The sequence below is a fragment of the Strix uralensis genome, chromosome 15 (genome assembly GCF_047716275.1).
Source record: "Strix uralensis isolate ZFMK-TIS-50842 chromosome 15, bStrUra1, whole genome shotgun sequence".
NCBI classification, from domain to species: domain Eukaryota; kingdom Metazoa; phylum Chordata; class Aves; order Strigiformes; family Strigidae; genus Strix; species Strix uralensis.
In genome coordinates, this window is record NC_133986.1 from 16,592,285 (window position 1) to 16,617,295 (window position 25,011).

The 25,011-nt window shown below is 40.7% G+C and overlaps 1 protein-coding gene across 5 annotated transcripts in view; it reads left to right on the forward strand.

Annotated features, from left to right (window-relative positions):
* KCNC1 (potassium voltage-gated channel subfamily C member 1) overlaps positions 1 to 25,011 on the forward strand; it is a 131,254-nt gene that overhangs the window by 66,598 nt on the left and 39,645 nt on the right. The gene's annotated exons all lie outside the window — the stretch shown is intronic.

The window sequence follows — 25,011 nt, forward strand, 5'->3', positions numbered from 1 at the left end:
CCTCAGACTCCGTGGAAGATCAGTGCAGACTGTTCTTCTGATGGTTCATTAGTGAAAAAGGATACATGAGCTCAGGTAGAGCTACTAAACTTAGAAATTACTCGTAGTTTATTGAGATGATCGGTACACAGGCAAAGTATTAGCTATGAAGCTTCTGCCTTCTGCTACATGCTGTCAAATGCCCTGGTTTGGCTAGTGAAAAACTAATGCCAGCTGTAACCTAATAAAGAAAAAGGCCTTGGACTTTTATGCATAACCAAAACCTGCCTGAATGACACTATAAACCTGCTGTTGCAGCATTTGTTCTCTCAAGGGTATATAGTTCAGCATAAAATGGAGGATGACAGAGGAAGATGAAGGTATTCTTTGTTGCACAGACCTACCAACACATGAAATCCAGTATCTTGAAGCTGAAGTCAACAATGCCAACTTGCAATATGAATTGTGAAGCGGGAATTGGTTAGCATGTATTGTATATGTATCTTTGCTTTAACTCTGCCTCTCTCTTCCCCTGCAAAAATCAACAACTGCCAACTCCCCACCTCCCTCCCACCAGGAACTGGCCACTTTCCTCCATCACTGGCATTACCCAGTCCTGAGCGTGCCCAGGAATTTCACTGCCTGCCTCACTGATGGTATTTCTTGGCAGTCTGTCAGAAATAGGGGACATCGTGTTCTGCCCTCAGGAGACCCACAGCATGAAAGTCAGGAACATAGTTTAAAAGGATAGGTATTTCCCTACCATGAAGGGCCAGTATTTCTGGTTGACTATATGTATTTGAGTGCGTATTCCCCCTGGCAAAATAAAGCAGCAGAAAAGGGATGAAACCAGGACTTATTTGATGTTCTAGTCCTCAGGCCTGGTAAAACCAAATATTTGACAGCTGTTCTTCAGAAGGGAGGGAACTGACCAAACTGCTAGGTTTGGGTAGTAGTCTAGAAGCATACCTCTGTAATCTCTCGCTATCCTACCCAAAAGAGTGACAAAATGGCATCCACTAGTTCTGTTCTCACAGGATACCAAATTTCCATTTCAACAGATAGATGTGGGGGCTCCAGAGTTCCCTGCCACATTTGCAGCTTTGGCCCAACCTTTTCACTCATCACTAACACACACCCAATGGATTACACAAAGATGTCTCTCCATCTCCCCAGCAACTCGCATTTTTGGTATCACTTCAACAGCTGCTACAAAATGTAGTTAACTGATTACAGGTAGAAAAGATAAACTTCCCATGCACTGCAAACTCAACGTCAAACACATAACAAGAAGAAACTGAGAAAGGAAAAAGCTATAGCTTGACTTCTTTTTGAGTGAGCCTGGCTCAGTAATGAAAGGTCCACAACTGTTCTAGTGACTGCAGACATCTTTGGACAGCACACAATTCACTGCTCCACAGACATCAGAAGTTGAATTTTCTACACACTGAAACAAGCCACAAAATAGCTACCAATTTCAACAGCAGCATGATTCTGGCCTAGGTAGATGTTTTCTCTGAAAGGAGGAAAATATGACAAGAATAATAGTCCTGCAGCTAAAGCCCCGAACTCCAAGGATTTGCATGTAGCTCCTGACTCTGTAAGAAGACTCTTATTTCACTCAGGCAAGTCACTTCAGACTAAAGTCATCTCCCCTGAGATGCAATTAAATAAATTATATACTGATAAAACAGAAAAGTAATCACATACATGGGTTTCTTATTCTCCCATGTGAATAGAAATAAATTGACCTCAAAAGAAAGCATTCCTTAACTTGTCTTTGTATGCTTCTAACCACGTAGTCCTGTGCAATGAGCAGACAAACTCCATAATGTTTTTCCTTCAGCCACTTTAGAAAGAACAACTTCTTTTCCCAGGTTAAAAAAAAAAAGTGTGGGCACTGTTTTATAAGTGTAACTCTCTATGACAAAGAAGTCTATTATGAATATCTTGATACCCAAGTTAAAAGGACAGCCTGCCAAGAAAATTGTGATCATCCAGTTTGCAAAGTCTTTAACTATTTCCATAAGATGTATTCTACACACCAGCAAAACTCGAATTTTCCCAGAATAAAGCCAGTGAGCAGACTCACAAACACAGCATATGCATGTACGGTTTGCCCTTCCTCTCCCACCAGTCTCACCACTCACTAATAGCTACTTGGGAACTGATTACCTTTAATTGTGATATTCCTGTTATCTCACCAACCTCCTCGGCCACCATAATTTGGTCTGATGTGGACATTGGGAAGACTAAACATACACACTGTACATATTTCTAAGCCCACAGTTGAGAGCTGCACCCTGAACGCAGCCTTAAACACAACAAAGTGCCTTCCTGAAATCAGCTGGATTTAGGATCATAATGAGGATAAAAAACAAAGCTATGTCTTGTCCAACTTCATTGGACATCTATGTTCTTTTAAAGAAGTTACAAGCCTACAAATGAAATTGTGACATGAAGCCTGTATCTTTTACCACTCTCACCAGTTCTTTAAATAATCCAGGAAAAATAAGCCAGCAAGCCCTATCCTTTTTTGGAGGCACAACATCCTTGGAGGTGTATAAGAGTGTTCTTGTTCTAATTTAAAAACAGCATGAAATGGACTACATAACTTTGTTTTCTGAATGGCCCTAGATTCAAAACGTGTCTAACAGGCTAAAGCTACTAAAGACTGATGTTTGCATTTTCTTTTACTGTCCCATTAGGCTCTACCATTAATGCAGCAAATGAATAGGAGCATCACAAGCCACAGGGTTCCGCTCTTTAGAAGTTGGCTGGCTCCTGCCCCATTTACAACTTCCATCTTAACAGAATTTTCAAAGAAACAGACTTAATGAATCATGTTTAGTTGTGCCTGAATGCTCACTGACATTGTAGCTTAAAAGCAATACCTGCTCTCAAGGGACATTTTTGCTGTATCTATGTTCCACACCAAGTTCTGGGTTGTATTTATTTATTTCCTAGAAGCGTGTACACTTCAGTAGTGAACAAAAACAATTTTATCTCTGCGGCTCAGTCCTCCCCATCTACAAAAGGGAAATCAATTCTAGCCTATCTTTTTTGTAAATCATTTTGAGATGCTCATGGGAAAAGCCATTTAACACAAAACTATTAATATTAGCCACTGATTTCTAGGGAAGAAGGAACAGAACACTGTCTTTTCCTTCTCCCCTCTCCAACTACCTCCATTGTCCCCCTTAAATTAGGTCAAAAACGTACAAGTAGTTGAATATAAAAAGTTATTATTTTAAAACTCAGAGGCCAGTTCTACAATTTGACTCAACACTGTAGAAATAAGTTCCACTGGACTGAGGTTTGTGTGAGCAGATCAGAACCTACCTAATAGTGTGCGAGACAAGAAACAAAGTAATAGGCCTCATTACTATAAATCAATGTGCACTACTACCAAATGTTCAGACACAGGCTGGGCTTTTACTCAGGAATCCTGCTGCAGGTACAGAAACCAACAGCAAGAGTGTGACCTTCAGTGCCAGTGGGAAAAGGGTCCAGAAGCATCAAATCCAGAGGATTTACTTCTACTACATATGCTGTCAATGTGGCCTCCTAACTGAAAAACTGATTTCTAGAGAACATCACTGAATACTAAAACGTAACACTGGTCTAAAAAGCTTTCAGGAATGCTTTGTTTTCCTCATGAATGCATTGTTTTCCAACCACTGAGAGTTTTTCTTTAACTTCAATGTAGTTTGGTTGCATTTGATGTTCTTTTCACACATACCTCTGCCCTGCACAGGTTTTTCTTTTATTTAAAGCAACAAAGCCCATCATAATGGATGAAAAAAGCCACTGTTTTCTGACATCTGGTAGGCAGCCTCACACATCTGAGATTCTACAAAGCATTAATATCAAAAACTGCCAGAAGCATACCTTGTGCAGTAGGTTTTTAGCAGACTGAAAATTAAAGTGTCACTTGCAAATAATAAAGGCGTAAAACTGACTAATCTAATTCCATGGTGCAAGGAACAACTGGAGCAACTGAGGGCGAGGGGTGTGAAGGCAGAGCCAGCCACATCCTTCACTAGGGCATCATGGGGGAGGTGGGGTGAGGATCAGCTCAGGGCATTCCAGGGAGCAATGCAGATGCCATCGGGCGCAAACCTGGCCTCGGGGAGTCTCTCTAGTCCTCTGTAAGCCTCAGTGGCATGTTCTAGATGATTATGTGAAATGGTGGTGAAGATTTCATTTTAATACACTTTCTATTTTGACAAGCTCTCTTTTCAGGCAAGTTATATTCAAAATAATTATACTTAATTTCCTGTTCTTTTCTCAGTGCCACAGAACACCTGGTCATTTCTAGCCTGACCTTCCTGATTTCGGGGAAGAGAAATAAGGCAAATTTTCCTCTTTTCGAATTAGCTGAAAGCTCTGCAAAGAGCTCTCTGTGTAAGGTGCATAAGAATACAGATTTACCTAATAAGCTTTACTGGAAAAATGAAAACAAACCAAGCAAACAAATAAGTTTGAGTAGCCAAAGACTAGCAAAAAGTCTATCACACTAGTAATCTGTATCTAGACATCTCCATCATTCTGAAAAGGAAAACATCTCATCACACCACCTGTGTGCAGTCTTTGCTCAATGCACAAGACTTAGTATATTATTCAGCATATACTATTTGGAAGTTATACGTTGCCAAAGAAAACATGCCAGGATAGGGAATAATCTCACTCAATTCCTTATTCTTCCATTTATGATTTAAAAAAAAAAAAAAAAAGATTAAGGAGCAGAGGACTCAGTTCAGCTACCTGCTTTGCCTCTGTCTTACTCCCATTGCTCCCAACTAGTATTTACTTGTTGCCAAGCAGCAGAGAGCTAATTAGTGCAATGTCATGTTTCCTTGTTTTCATCACTTACTCGTTCCCAATTACATGCACACTGCTCCTCAACTCAGCTGTACAGGATGAAATCCCAGAATAAAGAGAAAGGGAAACTGGCTGCAAGAAACAAGAGAATTGAAAGCATAGTCTTGCACTCAACCTATAGAAACCCCTGCTCCCTCAAAGCACTTTCTCTTATTAGTAAAAATCACCCCTTAAGCTTTGGCCACAGAACACACATGTCTACAACATCTCTAGCCAAGCAGCTGACAGGCTTGGGCTGCGCTGCTAAGCTACCCACCAAACCAGCCAGCTGAAAGCTACAGCAGGTATTCCCACAAGAGATACAGTCACTGCAGTACTGGTGAAACTCCTGTTGAGGGCAATTTAGAGAATTTAGTATTTGTGCTGCAGCGCACATCTGAAAAAAGGCTGTCAAAAATCTAACGACAGCTTCTGTCAATTCATTTGCTAGAATGAAAGAGACGCCTTCTTTTAAAGCTACCCACTATAAACCATTTAGACACACCACCTTCTCCCCATTTTGTATTTCTTTCGTTCCTCACAATAGTAATCTTTTCCGGAGTGGTGGAGAGCAAAAGGATTTTGTCTTCCAAGATACAGACTAGCTTTACATCAGCATCCTTTTTTTAACCTAGTGATACACGTCCCTGGTATTGTAGGAAGAATTTACTGCCTTCTCAGAAGGCTCCAGTCTATTTCTGTGTTTGAAACAGCAGAAGGACCTAAGAACAAATACTCCTCCCCTTTCACACACACATGCACAGATGAGAAGGGGATTCCAGAGTGCAGAAACTGACTGCACATACAAATCAAATAAAGGGAAGGCGTTCAGAGGGTCAAAATAAGGCAGCCATAGCAATGCCAGGCAGAGACTGACTGTGTTGGAGACTGAGATTGTCTAGTTACAGCACATCAAGGAAGGCAGTTTTCCAGCTCCCACAGCCACCATTCTTCACCTTTAGCCAAGAGGCTCTAGTTCTCCACATCGTTTTCCACCCTTAGCACTTTTGCCAAATGCTAGAAAGTTATGATAAACCAGAGGCTTTATCTGAATTTCTGCTTACAAGACTGTGGTCTAAAGAGTCAACCCAAAAGCCATTTATAACTTAGAAAAATCAACAGTTATGAAATTCATTGTGTCAGGAGTGGAAGGAAACTCCAGTGTTGCCTTTCAGTGGGAGATCAGCAGTTAATCTCTCTTTTTCATAATTGCTGACATATCACCTTCCACTACATGAGCTTTTGTTGGAAAAATACAAAGGCAGGTGTACAAAGTAACATCTCTCTGCTTCCCCATCTTTGAACTTCTATTTTTGCCCTAACCTCAATGACCACATCACATCCAGGGTCCGTGGCCCACAGGATTAATGAAATCAAGCTACTTGCCAAACATCTCCCAAGTAACAATGCCAGTTGGCATTTTCAAAGCCTAGAGAGGAAAGTTCAGCCACGTGGCTACCATTAAACCTAAATGAGAGGTGGGAAGAGAAACCCTCTAGTCAACGTTCAAAATATTTAATCCCAGAGATCAAGTCCACTTATAAGACCATGACACTAACAAATGCATTTCCATGATACTTCTTACATTCATGAGCCAGTGAATCATTCTAGATATTCTTTATGTTCAGGCAGCTCAACTATCTTGATACATTTCCCTGTCTGGCAGGCGATGGGGAGGACTGGGTAAGTGCAGTGTATCTGTCAGTTGCAGCAGACAAGAACATCTTGTACTTGAGCTGCTTGTTGAGTAGGTTTGAAAGGCAGACAAACCGGCAGACTAATTAGATTTTTTAAACTGTGGTATTGAGAAGTAAAATCCTTATACATGCGATTACTTTAAACATGTTTGTGCACAATATGAAATTATCCCCATCAATATCAATAACATTTAAGATGCAATTCATGTCAGGGAAAGGGTTAATATTCTGATCTAAACTGAGATTTTAAGAGATCCAGGCATTCCCCATCCTTACTTTTTAGGCAATCATCACTAAAACCGAAAGACACCTCTGCAGGCTGGAATAACTGGAACTAACAAAACAGATTGAATCAACTCAATATATCTGTCTTTGCTAAGCAACTGACTAAAGAGGTAAAAAAGTAATTTGCAATGATCTGAAGGGCACTTTGACCAAGAAGGGAAAAGCTGAGCAAAACAAAGTGGCATGTAAATAGGAATAATGGGATAAAAGAGCATGATGAGGCCAAAAAAAAATATTCCACTCTAGAATTCTCCCTTAAATGAAGAGAATTTCATTCCTTATAATCCCCTGAATAACCCTGGAAAGGCCTCCCAGTTGCAGCAGGGTGTATAAAATATACCCTCAAGCACTTCTCACTTTCAAGATTTCTAAGAATGATGTCTCATCTGATATGCCAAAACCCTAGGGTTACAGCAACACCTATTAACCGATTTGCTCATCTTTAATACTAATGGGAGTTGTGTATGCATGTGAAGAATTAATAGGATTTTCTGAGCAGGCAGCAAGGAGAATGACTCATGCTAATGGTCATTACACAAGAACACCGAGAGGACCGTAACGTCACGCTCATGAGCAAGCATATGTTGTTCAGGGAAAATAAGCCAAGCACCTTCAAAATCCAATGGCCGTGTTAAATCCCATGACATCTGCCTAAATATCTATGGGTTTTTAAAGGCAGCTTCTTAGCCTTGCCAGTCTTACAGCACTGCTGACACCACTACTCAAAATAAACAGATCTGAGGGAACTTTCTACAACTCAGCTTTTCAGTATCTCAGGATCTTACTTGGTTTCAGACTGTAAGCTTTTGCATAACTATTGAAACAACATGACTATAAACAGAAGAAGTGAATGTGGCAGGTACTGCATATTTCTGAAGAGCTAGATTTTGCTCCCCTTCCAGTGATATGCCCACTGCATGTCCCCAGACAAGTCACCTGTGCAGGGGAAATACCTCCAAATTAGCAGATTAGAAATAGCAGATCACAGACTTGGGCACAATGTCATGGCTACGCTCCTTCCAGATCCAAGCTCTCTACGCACATGCGGCTGTGATGACCTTGGACTGCATGTCCCAGTATGTCCTCCTTGCGGAGTCAAGCACCTCAGATTCTCAGCACAGTGCTCCACTTGGACAAAAAAGTGTTCTCCTACAAGGCTCTACTTCTCCTTTTGCATGCAAGCCAGTGGCAAAGTCTGCAAAGTGGGGAGTACAGATGGGGGAGAAGAAAGCAAAGGCACATAGCGCTGGTGCATCCACCTAAGCTAGCAATGCCACCAGAGGCATGGTCAGAAAGCAGGTCCTGGCCTTCATCACACACCCATACCAGTACACAGGTGTGTAAGCCTATCTCACAACTTACACTGAATTATGCAATCCTTAAATGTTTGTTAACGAGCAGAGGCTACCACAAATTATTAGTGAAAACAATCTAATAAGGGAAAATCCTGAATGAACATGACCTGTTTTAATAATAGGCAAACCATACTTTTGGGCCAAGAAATTATGCATATTATGCCAGGAATAAAAGTTACTGAGCTATAAATAGTAACAGGTCCACTACTAGTATTAGAAAAGACAAACCTAGGAATACACTTGTTTTCATAAGTTGCAGTTGATCTTATTTGGTAAGACTATAAATGTCCTAATTTGGTTTTAAAAGTAAAATCAATTGTAAATTTATTTAGACCAATTTACCTGCCTGCCTGTTGTACATCACTGGGCCTGTATTGATTGTTTGAGATGGAACTCATTCCAAATTGTATTGATTTAATTCATTAGCAAATTTTTAGTGAAACATATTTTGTGGTTTCAGGGCAGAAGTACATAAAGCTCCATTTAGAGACTACAGGACTGGAGTGGGGGTAGGGTTTCTCCAATGAATAAGATTTACAACCAGCAATAATATGAATCATCTGTTTCAGATAGAAGAACCATTTTCTAAACAATAAATAAGAAATACTAGGAGGGGAAGAAGCCTAGATACATTAGGGGGGGGGGGGGGAATCCAGTTGGTGAAATAAGAATGGGGTGAATAATTCATAAATAGTATAGTGTATGGGTTGTTTTAACTGGCATTTTGATTTATGGATTTAAGTGCCTAAAATAGCTCAACAATTTATAAAGCATCTTAAAATCAACAGATCATGAGTAGATTTGTCTGGCTTTACAGCAAGGCAGTTGAGCTGCATGTGTTACCTTGGTAACTGAAGGCACCTCAGTTACCATGGCTACAACTCCTTTAGAATACGGCTGGCAATTCCTCACTCCCCAACTTTTGTGACTATTTTGAAAAGGAAAAAAAAAAATCCTAGTACTATGTCAACACTTGCATTGAGACAAAAGGTCTATAAAACGTGAGTTTTCTCAGCCCACAAGGGCAGGTTAGGAATAAGCTATTTCTTCCGCTGCAGATCTTTAGCTCACCAAGAGCTTGTGTCATGAAGAGCTTGATCATCGCATACTCGGTGCAACACTTCACATCAAAAACCAGCTCTACTGCTCGCTCACTGAAAGAAATGGTGCAGACATGGACTCCTACCACGTTGCAATTTCTCTGTATATCAAGGATCCCCACAAAAGGGCAGCTGCCTGGATTGATTAATGAAACATGGGGGGGGGGGGGGCGGGGGGAAAGAGTCAGAAATCCTGGGTTCTTGTTTCTGAGGCAAAGGAGGTGCCAACAGGGAGTGTATTCACCTCCCCTGCCTCCAGTCAGTACCCGAGACAGGCTTCCTATACAGTCCAGAAAGGACAGCTTTATGCAGGAAACAATTTACTACACTCAAATCAGCATCCTCTGAATTATCCTGAGGTTAGAGGGGCATTTATGTTGCTAAATTGCAAGTAATGTGTTTACGGAAGTTGCTTGCACCTAATGCATCAAGATGAAAAAAGGGTTTTTCCACCCTTCCAGAAAATTGTGCACCTTGATCTGAAGCAGAGGGCATTCAAGGAAGATGTCACAATTGGAAGCTGCCTTTCTCCTCATTGAGGTTATACTGCAAGTTAAATATAAAAATACTTCAAGTTCTGATGGAGAAATAAATAATATTTTTTAAAAATCATCACAAACTTTAATTTTGGCACCTTTTAATTACCCAACTAGCTTTACATTTTAAAATCATGTTTAACTTTTCCTGCCCGGGAAGCAGTTTCTTGTTCTCTCCTATGACATTCACTTGCACACAGTTCATACCCTAAGCAGGCCTGTGGCAGCTCACAATTGCCACAAATCACTCAAGAATTAGAAATGGAGTGGGTGAAAACCTAGCTTGAACACAAGTCCTGGCTTTCTCCTCTGTTGACTTGACCCCCAGGCCCCTCTTCCCCATCTCTTTGTTTTCTGTAGCTGATTGTATTCACCTTACTATCCACAAGTCTATGAATTTTTTCAAACAAGTCAGAGTTATAGACCATTCTTTATTTTTAAAGACCTTATTTCTAAATAGACTTTTGTATGTAATTGTTTGCCCGAGCTCTTTGTAAAATGAGGAGCATGGCTGAAAGACTGAACTGGCATATCATGACCAGATGGCTTTGAACTCTGCAAAGAGAAGTTCTGGGGGACTATATCTTGGCCAACAGACACAGTATCCTAACAACAGGTCAGCACTCAAAATCTGAGAGTCCTATCCATCCCTGGGAAAGTCTGGATATTAAGACTCCTTTTGAAATGTAACTCCCAACTCTGCCCCAATCTGAGACCTCAATACTGGTAACTGTGTAGTCAAAGTTAAAACAACATACTTGAGAAATACAGGCAATAACCTTTGAGCCCCACAATCACCTTGTCTATGAAACAGAAACAGTATCTACTTGTTCTGCCTCACAAAAGAGTTGCAGAGATTGATACCTATATTAACATTTTAACAGAACTTTCAAGGCATAAAAAGTTTCACACTGTTAAATGCTATGCAGTATTTCAGGTTCTTTGTAGCACAGGTAGATGCATAATATTCAAACAAAGCTACTTCAAATGAAGGGTATTTCCTTTATGTTGGAGGATAGAATTCAGAAACTAAGTTGACTCTTCAGCCATGGCTCACATCATACCTGCACATGCACTTGAATAGACTAAAGAAATGCAAATCCACCACAGATGATACAGCCAGAATACAGCAAACAATAAAAGATGAGAGGATCCTATTATCCCACAAGATATTGAGTGTACTGCAGGATGCAAGCTAAACACAGTTGCATAATATTGCTAGCAAATCTCTCAAAAATACTATAAATTCCTTTCATCTTATGTAGGAAACAGTTTTCCTCTAGGTTCAGGCTATGGCTTACCTTGTGTTCCTTTTCTAATGTTTCCATCTTTCTTTTAACCTTGACTGCACGAGAGGTTGATTTAGAAGTGTTTGCTTGTTGCTTATGCAATATACCTCACAGCAGGTGTTTAAAGGTCTCCTCTCAGTAGTGTTGAGCCTTTTACAGCCCCAACTAAAAGGGGTTAATAGAGTGCAGCTCCCCAGCACCAGCTGAGATGGTGGCTCTCACAGTAGCTACCTGCAAAGGGCTGTAGGGAGCCCTTTTGAACTGCTGTGAGCAAGAGGACCACGCTGTGCAATCAGCCCTGCAGCATTACCCCTGGAAATCCTCTTGCTGCAAGAACCTCACAGCTGCTAACATTGAACTGGCTTATGGGAGGGGTGTTTGCTACACCCAACTGATAGCCAGGTTAGTATCACGGGTGTTATAAGTGACTCATCAATTTAGCCTTAAAAATACAACAATGAGGACAATTTTTCTTTTAGTCTCTCTCCTGTATATAAGCATGAAGTTTGGCATGTCTGTGGGTATACAGCAGTGTAGCTAGATTGGGTACAGTGAATATACACAGTAGGAGAAAGTATTTTACCAGGGAAAGAAAGGCTGATACAACACCCTCCTTTAAAGCAGGATAGTGCTGTCAGCAAGGGGAGTGGGAGCGTGCACTAACTGCCCTACACTGCCCACCATTATAGGTGCTCGTGGGATGGCAGGTGCTCTCGTGAGTTGGGGGTTGGAGCTGTCCTGTCTCTTCCTGAGGTTTTCTATGGGCACAGTACGCCTTGGAATGACTGCAAGTCCTGGACAGGCATGTGATTTGCCACAGTATGTCAGAGGTACCTTTGTGGACAAAAAAAGAACTAATTAGAGCTTCTGTGCCAAGCCGAAAGTGATTCTTTTTATGTAGGCAAACTCAAACTCTGGAAGGTATCTTTAAAACGTAAAGTGCTGCCTAAGTTTAAAAGCATTACTAGAACATTCTAGAAAATAGGAAACCGAACTAATGTTATCAAGCTTTACAGCAAAAGAACATTTTCCTTGTTTTTCACAGATGGGAGCAATAATTTCTTAAGGCAAAGATATAGAGAGTATTTGAAAAGTTTAAGAAGACACCCTAGGATACTTGCATGAGACTATGGTGCTCACTACTGAAAAAAAAATTACCTTTCCCTAAATATCATATATGTACTTGCCCACAAAACAGTGGAATAAATCCAGGAAGAAAACAAGTCACTTCCCATGACACAAAAGGTAAAAAAAAAAAAAAAAAGAAAAAAAAATAATTGGGGAAACAGAGTACATGACCACCTGAACAGGAGACTGGCACAAAGTGGTCACCTTATGGCTCCAATTGTTTACTGGTAGCACATTTAAGAGCCACAGAAACATAGGCATAAACACTCTCCTCTTCAGAGAGACAGCAGAACTGATATTGACAAAAGAGGGTGATGAAATGCCATATAGCACCACCATCGCCCCTTCATTCACTGGCATGGTAAATTTGGAAACACAGCAGAGAAACAATCTGTAGGTAGGAGACTATAGCAAGTATACATCTTGTACCTGGGAACAATTGAAGCAGAACTCCGCAAAGGCAAATTAATAGTAGTAAAAGCCAAGGCAAGAATTTGCGCTGCAGAGGGCTTGTGTGCAGTTTTTGGAATAGGAATCAGAGTGGGTCTTGTGCAGCACCACTGCACAGGAGATCAACCTGCGTTCAGACAGCAGAAGCAAACCTCCTGTCCGTGGCATGGTTGCTCCACAGGGCAAAATACCTGAAAGCCCACACTGCATCCCAAGTGCTGGGAGTGAGGCAGGTGATCCTCCTGGCTGGCCCTGAGTCTGTCCTTTCAGACAATGGTGTCCCCAGCGTGATGCCTCTCTGCCTGGGAGGAGCAGCCTTGGCAGACCTGGAAGAGAGGAGAGGGGCTGTGGCTAGCAGAAGGAAAGGCAACACAGGACAGGAGTCAAGGGCTAGGAAGAGCCCTTCCCCTCCTTGCTTATGAGAGGAAAAACCCTGGAAACTCACTGCTGCAGAGTCACAGGAGGGATTTGAGACTGCAGAGACACCATTTCTCAAAGGCCTCTGGTCCCCACAAGCAGCCTCTATCTTCCTCTGGGTGGCAGGTCCCTCCCATTCAGGGGGTTCTTCCTAATCCAAGGCCACCCCTAGTAACAGCAGCTACCCTGGCAGGGCTGTACTCAAGAGAGAACGGGACCCTTTGCCAGTTCTGCATGCCACAACCAGGCATCCCACAGTCCTTGAGACATGTAACATGTCCTTGAGACATACAACATGTATTTATATTTAACATATTTCTGTGTGTAATTTAGCATATTATAGTTTTTATATATATAATAGTTTGATGGATGATGTATTATTGTATCTATATTATAAATATTACATAGGACATTATATGTAATATAATATATACCATATAGTATTGTAATAGGGTACAGTATAATTAATACACATGCAGGTATAAATGTGTGTCTATAATTATATTTATATATTAATCTTATTCTGTACATATGTATATACAAAAGATTGATTCTCTTTATTCCACCATCAGTGACACACATCTTCCTATATGCTCAGGATTTTATTATTGAGTGGAAATTTGCAGCCACTCTGCAACAGCAGTGAATTTTGAAACTCTTCAGCTGATTGTGGGACTAGCACTGGGGAAGGATCCTGTATTTGGGGGCATTACCATGAATGTATAGATTACCATTCCTAGGGCAAGAGATCCTGTGTTGTGAGCAACATAACACCTTACTGAGAACCTGCTCTTGAAAAAGACAGTCAGCACTCACTGAATCCAATACCCCCAATCTTGGTCTGAGCCAAGACAGACTATATGACAAAGGTTATTTTGGAAGTTGCCTCCAAAAAGCTACCAACACGGTTTTATTTTGTCACTAATTCGGATATCTAAAATGGCTCATAGCCAGTCAAAACCTAGTATTGGCAAAGATTGTTGTCAGTGGAGATTTTGGATGAGTGAGGATGCTCCCATCCTGTGCATTATCCTTGCACAAATTAAGCTATGCAATAGACTGCCTAACTGGGAAATGAAAACATTCTTTGCTTTCCAAAATAATTTCTCATTTGCTTTAATAGTTGTTAGAGTTTCCTAATGTTTTATAACAACTGACTAAAGTGATGGGACCAGAGAATTTAGGTATTTGATATTTAGGTTTTGTAGAGCAAAGGCACAAAAGATCTCAGTATTTTGTAACATATTTAGGCCATCTAGGAGCTTAGCAGGGCTTTTCTGCTACACGCTGCACAACAGTAAGGAAAGAACTGTGGTGGTAATGCTTTACAAGCACAAACTGACAGCTATGGCTTAAGCTAAGTGAACACTACAAGAGGAAAAGTGTCTACAACACACTGCTAGTCATAATCTGGAAAATAAAAAAGTTAATGAAAAAATGTTTTCACTGAATAATGTGAAATTGAATATAATGATGCAGTCATTGAAATGCCTGGGGTTTAACACCACATTTTCAGCCACCTTGTTAAGAAGCCCGGCTTTTCAGGGACGACATCATCTGTGACACCCATCCACATAAACTGCAGTGAAAACTGGAAATCCTGAGCTCAACATTTAGTGGCACCAAAGGGACCCCATGGCTTCCAGCATTTCAGAGCGATGAGTTGAGTGCCTCAGTTCTGAGGTGCTCAGCTCAACTATGAGAGGGCAAACACTCAGATGGTCCCGTAATTTAAAGCTCTTTGGAACATCTCTCGTAGAGTTGTGAGAAACTGAGGTTTCAAAAATCCATGGTCAAATATGAAAAAGGTTGGTCTGTGTCTCCAAAGAGGAACTCTATCACAATTACTTTTGCTACAATATTGCTTTGGGAGATAATTTAGATTAAGGATCCCACCATCAGAGGCACTGCAGACCCAAACTGCTGACCTCTGGGGGCTGACGCCTTCTGCATCTTCCCCTTAGTCCTACGTAGGAGCTGCCAGCATCCTACTGACTGACACACCCTGCCAGCTATTGGCGAGTGCATGTAGAAGCCCATGTGCAGGTAGATTTCACACCCTCTCCAAGGGTAGATATGTAGCCAGCCTACCCACATTTTAAACACATTTTAAAGATTTGACAGCTGCTTATTTTAATTTGTCTTGAAGCAGAAGCATTATTGTCTGAATACAAACATGATCTGGAACACACTCCAAATATCTTGGCTTAAAAACCACAGGGAGAAAAGTCAGCCTAGCACGTTCTGTTGTCAGAACAAAGCCTTGCTGTGCTCTTCAGGTGTTTCCTCGTGGAGCTCTGCACTCAATACTTCCACACACTGAAGTGTTTTCTCTTGCAAAAAACAATAAGCAGGGCATGCTCTTTCTAATGGAGCTGGAGACCTCCGAGCACCCTCTGTCTGCTTCATACTTGTAACAATTCCATTTCTTGGGTGCTGATGCACAGCTGAAGTTGGTGAATCAAACCCCACTGAGAGTGGGCCCTGAAAGGCTACAGAAATATGTCTCCCTCTCTATGAAAGGCTTCTAGCACCACTCTAAAAGTAGGTTTGAGAGAGGCTGTACTCCTTATAAGCATGAGCATGAGAACTAAGCCACCTTTGGGCAAGTCACAGTGCAGAAGCTGTAACAAAAAGGGAAAAAAAATAGTCTTGCTCCCCCATAGAAGTCCCAGGACTCATGTAGCCTATAGCTAAATTCAAGTCAAAGGAATGCCTAAGTTAGCAACTTTGAGAGAGAGAGACAGTGTGTGTGTGTGTGCGCGCGCGCACATGCATGTATGCATGCAATACAGTAAAACCTGTAAACCAATTATATTTGTAGTTTCACATTTCCAAAATCAAAATGTGAAGCTTGGTCAGAGATACGTACCTACTTTCAGCTGGTTGCACATGATGCCAACCATGAGCACATGTGTGATTTTTTATTCAGTTAGGAAGGAGAAAAATTAAAATTACTTCTAAACCATACGAAGCCTCAGGACTAAGCTGATTTTGCAAGTCCCAGTTGGATTCTGCCTAGCTCTAGTCAGGAATTCCCCTTTGTCAAGGGATTGCATAAGAAACCTTTTCTCTGCTCATGAGGAAGGCCTGGCAGCAAGTTAGAGAGGAAGGAAGTGTGATTTTCTCAGGAGATAAAATAGCATCCAGAACAAAGGTAGTGAGGTGAGATCCTGAAAATCCTAACACATGACACTACCACCAGGCATTGCAACAAAACTCTCCTTTTCAGTTTAGAACAGAAACTGTGCAGAGTTCAAAAAAACTTACCTATGGCCTAACAGAAAAAGACAGAAAAACCTAGCAATAATGGACAATTAAAATTCCCTGGTTTCATTTGTCATGTGTTAGTTTATGTTCCAGTGTATGATACATTACATGGCTTTCTCAGTTTCTTTAATTCTAAAGCATCTGACAGAACTGACAGCATAAAAGTGTGTGGCATCATCTGAAAATGAGATTAATAACTATATTGAATTTATGCAGCAAAAGCATGAGCATGTGAAAATAGGAGTCTAGGACTCATGAAACATTTGAATGTTTAGTGGTTGTTAGCTTACAAAAGAAGGAAAACATCTGCAAATTTCTAAATGCTTAGCTGTCTGTGATGGCTAGGACAAAAGCGAAAAAGCTTAAAACGTAGCGAAGATGATTTAGGTTAGGCATTAGGAAAAAAAAATACAGATAAAATATGGTGAAGCACTGGGATAAATTTCCTGCAGAATTTCTACAATATTCACCATTGGAGGTCCTCCATAACAGTCAATATAGCTATCTTTCAGGAATGATCAAGGACTGTGCTTTGGGACAGGGGAATGACATTTGGAGGTCCCTACCAAATGTACATTTCCACAGTCCCTCGGAGAGACGGAAGACTTACTTTCAACACTTACAGCTCCTTCTGCAGTGTCCCATATACCTAGCTGCAGAAGTCTTGGGGCCCTTTTGGATCAGGATTCTATATATGTTCAGATAAGAATTTCCCATTGAGCTGTTGCTGAGCAATATGAGCAACATTTCTTACTCCCACCATACCATCGACATATAATTCTCACTACAAGCCAGACTAGGGAGCTACCAAGGAAGCTTGCAAAATGAATTCATATCTCTCCTCTGACAATATTCCTATTAAATCACAAGATTTAATCTATCCTGGATGAAACTATAAAACTTGCCTGTGACCTACAAAGAACCATTTCAACCTTTGCCTGGTGACCAGCCAGCTGCCCATGTGGTCACAGAGAGATACTGTACGTACCACACTTCCAGTTCTGATGCAGTCTTGCTTATCCCAGTAACCACCTTGTCAAAGCACATGGCTGCCTGCTAGGACTAACATTTGAGAGATCTACTTCTAATTTATTTATTGCAATGTCAACACCGAATAACTTAAGCATATTTTCCACAGATGACTGCACATTTTTTTTAACACGCTGTTTCATGTCTGCGTGCCACTAAGCATTCCAAGATTTTTTTGCAAGCTGTCATATATTTTTTTTGGCATTACATAACCATTTCATCCACGAGCTGCTAGTGGACTTTTTGTCTGACTCTGGAGCAAGCTTTGTCTATCTGCAAGCCTACCTCTTCCATTTGTCTCAGCTAAGAAACATGAATTTGAATAATCTTGTGAGTGAACCAGTATGTTTGCTGATGTAGATTCTGTATTGATTGTCTTATCTCACTGAAAGAAGACAGCCTGCCAAGATGGTCATCTCTCCCTTCACAGAGAACAGCTTGGTGGTAACATCTGATTGTGCCCTCATATGCTCATATCACACCTATAAAAGCAGAAATGGATTTTTCCCCTTTCAAATAAGTTCAGTTTCATAATCATTGCTCAAAGGATCTCGAAACATCTTACATTAGGATTCTTAATGAAATATTGCAGAGGTTGCTTTTTGACAGTCTTAGCTTTTGCTCACTTCCACAGCACTATCTGGTTGCTAGTATCATATGCCTACATTTAGTCATCTGATCAGTCATAGAGATTCAATATTTCTTTCAAAAATTCAGCAGAATTAGTTGCACATTCAAAATGAGTCATTTGTTTGAATCAGGGTCCATATCTCTAAGAAAGCCTGGAAAATAGGTCTTGGCAGATAATAAAGTGGTTCTAAAGCTAAATATTTTAAGGCAGCTTTCATTTAACCCATACTTCGGCTGAGCTGCAGCAAAAAGATTTGTATCTTGTTAATTGCTTTGGTGATACAGGGACTAAGTTTTAAATGAAGAGTGGTTAAAGTAGTTTTCAGATTAAAATAAAAACTAGGCAAAGCTTTGTGATTCAAGTCACAGATAGACAAATGTTGGCAGCTTCATGCAGGTGTAAGTTTTCAGAGACAAACTTCAAGCAGATGAACTACTGTAAAAGAAAGATGGTAAAGTATTTGAAGAGATGCCTTGTGAATGGAAATCACGGGGTTTTATGCAGGTCTAGCAAAAAGCACAGGGCTCTGAGTATATTTGAATTACTGATGCTTTGTAGAAAACCAACTCATGGGTTGCCAGCACTGATCTGAAATTCTTCTGAGCCTAGCTTGTTCCTCTGCAAGATATACAACATTTACCAGTTATAGGCTTACTGAAAAATTACTAGACTTGGGATTTATTATTTACCCCACCCACTTCCCCACCCCTCCCCCCAAAAAAGCAAAGAAAAACCCCAACCCCAATGTACTGGATCTCACTAGAGTCATAACATACTTTTCAGGAAGCCCCACAGCACTAATAGCTCCAGCATTTCTCCTTCGGAGACAAAGATGGTGAGAGTGTTCTCATCTCCCATTTTGGTCTTGGCAAGCCCTGGGTTCACCTATGAGAAGAGGAGCAGCAAATCTCACGATGCTCACAGGCCCTGCTCATAAAGACTAAGACAACCACTGCTTAGTTCCTGAGCTTTGTTGGTTCAACAGGACCAGGAGGGTTATGATGTAATGATTTAAATAGTTTTGTCATTAAAAACAAAACTCACCAGAATAGATCTGTAGAAAGAGAGGGTGCCACTTTTATAGGAAATTTCCTGATGCTTCAATAGATCTAGTTCAGAAAAAATACCATCTTCCTCTGCCTTTCATCCAGAGGTTCAGGGAAGGGTAGAATTTCCTGAATTTCCCTGACAAAAGGATAGGGATTAAGAATCACTTTTTAAATACTTCTGTAAGCAGTTGCAAAGGGAGAGGCTGGCAAATCTTCTCCGAGTGTGATCTGTTTCTTTTCCCCCATCTAGCTTGCTTGAGTCAGGATTGTTAAATGTTTCTGAGCAGTATCAAAGGAGAAGAGCATCCGTCTGTGGCATGCAGCTTCTACTAACTCACTCTGAATGTGTGATCTGGAATGAATTATGAATGGTGTGTCGTGTAGACCACTATTTCCTAGAAAATAGGAATTTCTGAAGTTACTGAAACTTGACTTGCAAAAGCCCTGCTGCTTCCACTGCCACCACCCACCTTCCTTGTTGTCTATGGTTCAAGAGTGGTGTCACTCTTATTAAAGACTCAGCCAAGGTCTCCCTTCCCAGGTCCCCACTCCAGATGTATGTTGGGCTGGACACTAGGCAGACATAAATTGGCAGATAGTCCCAAGCCCCAAGAGTTTACTATCTCAATTTAAAAAAAAGTAGACAAAAGATGGTGCAAAAGATGCAGGCACACATGCTTGAAGACTAGAATGTGTCAATGGTGGAGGTTGGAAAAGAGCCTCAGTCATCTGACTTCTGTCCCAGTGCTTCCATCACCAGCCTCCACTGCCCATCTGCATTGAAGTCTGGCAGTTCCAGGTGCTGCATCAATGAATTCTAGTGGGTTACTGGGCTTATTTGTTTAAAACAAAGCATAAAAAAGGTTTCTTATCTCCAAGACAAGAACTATCTCAGAAATGCAAGGTAAAGGGCTGTTCTAAAAACTGATACCCAGAAGTAAACAGCCACACGTGTGTATTTAATACTGTCTGGACCAATCTTCAGACCTTTTTTCTGAGTGAGCCTAGCCTCCTAATCCTCATTTATTAGAAGGTTTATTTGTGGTTTTAAGGCTGTTGGACTTTTGCTTTCTTTCCATGCTGAGTGGAAAGATACTGGTTCATTATTCATGAGAGGCTAGGTCTGATTCTGTTTCCTTGCTCCTTTTACAGCTATGCAAAGGTGATGTAAAACACTACTATTCTGAACGAATTGGAACTTCATATTCACACTGCACTGGCAAAAATGGCTAGGGCAGTGAGGAAGCAGGGAGAAGCAGGCCTTTGAGAGAGAGAGGGACAGAGAGAGAGAGAGGGAGAGATTTAATCAGAGGCAATAAAAATTATATGATGAAATTCTCCACTTATGGGCATGACATCTTTTAGACTCTTTCAAAATAGCCTTATTAAAATATATCCACTATTAACAGAAATCATCCAGTAGTGTAATTTCTTCTCTCTCCAGAATGAAGACATTTTAATGTAACTTATATTTTAATCAAAATATCCCCTTTTAAAATCTCCTCTCTGCCTTCTCTTACAGCTTCTGTGGTTTTGGACAACCTGAGATTTTTCTTTGTTGGTATTAGAGCCAGAGAAAAAGCAATGGCAGCAGCATCTCTAGTGAAACAGGAATCATTCACATGTGTCAAAGCAGATAAAAGAGTTTTGATAACTTCAAACACTTTACCTAGGTATTTTCTTTAATTATAGAAAATTTTAGCTGCCATTCTGTAACTCAACAGCACATGACATCACTTCATAAAATCCTCACTCCTTTCCCCCAGCCCATTCAGATCCTGGGAAGAAGAGAAATTCTGTTGTAAAATGTAAGGATAAAGAAGATTAAGAACCACTAAATAATACAAGAGCAATCCATTGGTTTGATTAGTGTTCGGGCCATTATTAGTGAAATAAAAAGAGATAGCCTTATTTTCAAAGATGTTAGAACATGTACGAGTCCCATAGCCTTCACTAGATTTTACCAGCATTGCTCATCTCTGGACTTGACAAGCTATCATGTTAGACATGATGGCTGATCCCTGTTGGCCTCTGACGATGGGCCAGAGAACACTCTTTTTTCTATCCCTTTGGCACGTCCTTAGAAAAACGTACTTGCTGAATTTGGTGTTATTGGATTTTGCTTACAGCTTGCTAGATCTACATCAGATAATTAACAAAGAAAAATATTCAGAAGAAAAAAAGGGTGGGTCAGTATAAATTTGGAATCACAAACATAAATCTATGCTAATGATGTATTATGCATTCATTTGAAGCAAGCTGCTGAATTTCTGTGTCCCAAGCAGCTGCAGGTGATAAATCTCAGAAATGGGTGTCAGTAAATGAATTGTCAGGCCTGATTCTCAGGCTTGTCTGCACTTCTTTGGATCGACCAAGGGATTGGGAAACAGTAATGGGACCTTTATTAACAGGCTGCTCTCCACTGTCTTCTCCTTTCAGTCTGTGCAGACTTTCTTCTAAAACAACAAGGGTCTTTCAGTATTGAAGCATGGAATGACTAAGGAGCATTTTTACTTCCTAAATATAAAATAGGTTTTAGGATTAGACAGTAATTCAACAGAGAAGAAAAAAATTAAATTGAAGAAGAAATACTCAGATTTTTCCTGTCAATACTGTTGCTCAGACACGGTTTTATGAAATCTTGAAAGCAGACCCACACTTCCAAAGCTGCAAACCGTTCAAGAAGATGCCCATCACTGGGAAAGGGCTCTGGATGTTGTTACATGCAGACAGAAGGAAGCAAACGCCTCACATTCATTTAGCAGTGCTTCCTGCTCTGCTGAACTGGGGACTAAAAGTTCTCAGTTCCCCTCTGAAGCCAAGGTGTGCACACACAAGGGCTAACAGCAAGAGAGAGCATGGGTGTGATGTTCTCTACTGATAACACTGCTGGCATGTACCTCTGCAGAGAACTTGAATGTCCTGTCAGAATTAATCATTTCTTCTCTTTAATACAGCAAAACATCACTTTTCAATATACTTACTGTGCAAGGTCAGCCCGAAGCTTGTCCTAAGCAGGAAAAACTCACTCAGGAGAGATATTCATATATACCAAGAGGAGAATTGCATTTTGAGTCAGCATAAAGAAAGGGGCCTTCTTCACAGACCCCTTAAGATGCAAAATTATTTTATTCCCCTCTCTGCTTCTTATCTGTGATGCAGCTTGACTTAACAAAGCATCAGCATTTCCTTCTACAACTTGAATTCTCAAGGCTCTGTGACTCTACAGTAAAAATCTGCTTCAGGCTGAAATAGAGCAGACATGCCGAGGCTGCTAGCAACATTTTCCTGAGTTCTTGGTGCAAGATGCTTTTGGTTTCTCTTTTTACTCATACTCAGACAACTGGGGTATTAACCTCTACTTAATTAAGCTCCGAGTGTTAACAATATCATACATAAACTGACTTTGACCACTTAAAAGACTCTTCAACTTATTTTGCAGGGAGACTTGATACACTAAAGTCAGTAACATTAAAGTAAAAGCATATAGAACCTGTATACATTTATCTAGGATCACAAAGCACATGACAAACACCAGCTGGTATTTTCTTTAACCTATTTTACAGATGGAGAAACTGTGCATGGAGGAATTTCCCTGTTTAACAAGACAATCTGATAAAAAGATATCTGCATTCCTGCTTCTCAATTTCCCTAACCTCCAGATCATTTATCTTCCAGACAACTATTTACATTAGACATTGATTTTAGCACATATCAGCATGTATATTAGATCATTACATAACAATGCTATGATAGCTTGAAGCATTTAGGGGAAGGTACTGAGGTTTTTTTAACCTGTAACAATGGCTAGGTTCTGATCTCCTTGGTAACAAAGTTGGATTTGAAAAGCAGAATTTGCTTCTGTATGCTTCCGGCTTATTCGCTCTTACTGGCCAAACGCTGGCACAGGCTGCCCAGAGAGGCTGTGGGATCTCCAACCTTGAATATTCAGACCTGGACCAGACAAGAGCCCGAGCAACCTGGTCCAACTTTGAAGTTGTACTGAACCACCTCCAGAGGGCCCTTCCAACCTAAATCATTCTGTGATTTTATTCTCTGCCAGTTTCTCTGTATTCTATTGAATCATTCACATAAACTGTGGCAAATCCTTGCTTTTGACTTTGTTTGCTAATACGGAAGGTCAAGTGTAATTCTGCACTAGGTCCACCCAGGAAAGCATACAGGAGGAACTTCTTGATTGCGGGAGAGTTTTGGTAACTTGAAGCATAAGTTATTTTTAACTGGTCTACTCCTTTGGCAGCAATATCTTTTAGATTATTGCATTGCATTTACTGGCAACAGACGATTAGAAGAAACTAGTTCTTTTTCACCCCTATATTGGCTACACTGCTGTAAAAGGGACATTGTGAACAGGACACTATAAGAATATTTGAATAATATTTTAATTACCACAGTTGCTCGTGCTCATGAAGATGGTGAAATAATATCTTATGTGATATCTCTTGTCAAGGTGACACATGAGATAAACAGGAAGACAACAAGATGCAGGGAGTGAAATAGAAAGAGGTATTGCTATTATTGTACTACTCCAACACAAAAAGAGACTCCTTAGATATATGAAAACTTAACTGATATATGAATATTTAATTGATTAAAGGATGATTAAGCAGAGGAACTGTGGTTACGAGAGTTCTGAATTTTGGCCTGACTGTACCCCTCAATTATCCTGGAATACCACCAAGAGATATCCTTTAGGCTGAGGAAAGCCTGAGAAAAGCTGAGTGAGTTGGAGCTGTTCAGCCTGGAGAACAGAAGGCTCTGGGGAGACCTTATTGCAGCCTTTCAATACTTAAAGGGACTTATAAGGAAGATGGGGACAGACTTTTTAGTAGGGCCTGCTGCGATTGGGCAAGGGGTAATGGTTTTAAACTAAAAGAGGGTAGATTCATACTAGATCTAAAGAAGAATGTTTTTATGATGAGGGTGGTGAAACACTGGAATGTTCAAGGCCAGGTTGGACAGGGCTCTAAGCAACCTGATCTAGTTGAAGATGTCCCTGCTCATTGCAGGGGGGTTGGACTAGATAACCTTTACAGGTCCCTTTCCAACCCAAACTGTTCTGTGGTTCTATGAAAAGCAGGAACTGAAGCAGAAGACGCAAATACTCCTAGGCTAAACACTCATTGACTTTGGGGGCTGCTACATCCTTCACTGTAACTTGATTAACCAAATTGTAATCCAACAGCCTTAAAAAAGATTCACCTAGTTCTGGTACAAGTCTTACATTGTAATGAGAATCTCTTCAAGAAAACCTTCTCTGATAAAATCCAATAGATCTGTTTCCTTTTGGATCAGCTGACAGGTTTACCTGAAACCTCTTTCCCCCCCCCTCCCTGTCCCCCACCCCAAAAGGTCTGGAGAGGAGAACTGAGAACAGAGAAGATGTTTACTTTAGGAGAGCTTGGTTTGATACGTGGCTATTCCTCAACCTGTCCCTAGAATTTGGCAGGAAAGTCTGATGATGCCAAGCAGGACTCTGCTCCTTGCTGCAGAGGCCACCTGAGAGTGCCACTAGTATTTACTAGCACCTTACTGAGATCTGAAACCCCACAACTGTCACTAAGCTGGGAGCAGGAGGCAACCACTATACCACTGACACAATACTGCAAAAAGACTCTTGCTTGACAATTGTCCTAGAAGGTGTGCTCTATCTTTAAGACCAGGAAGTAACAGAAGACCAAATTCAGGAAGGTAGAATTTCAATATGTCCTTAATCTTAAACGCCACAGAAAGCTCTGAGATTTAAATGCTTGCTTAAATTTACACTCACACTAAAATGCTATCTGTATAGGAATGGATGTTAGCATGTACTTATATACTGCTGTCCCTCCAAGTTTGAATGTTAGGCTGTCTTTGCAGGTGAGACTTGGCATCTTAAGCTCATAGGAAGAAGGCTTGGCATTATCTTTAGT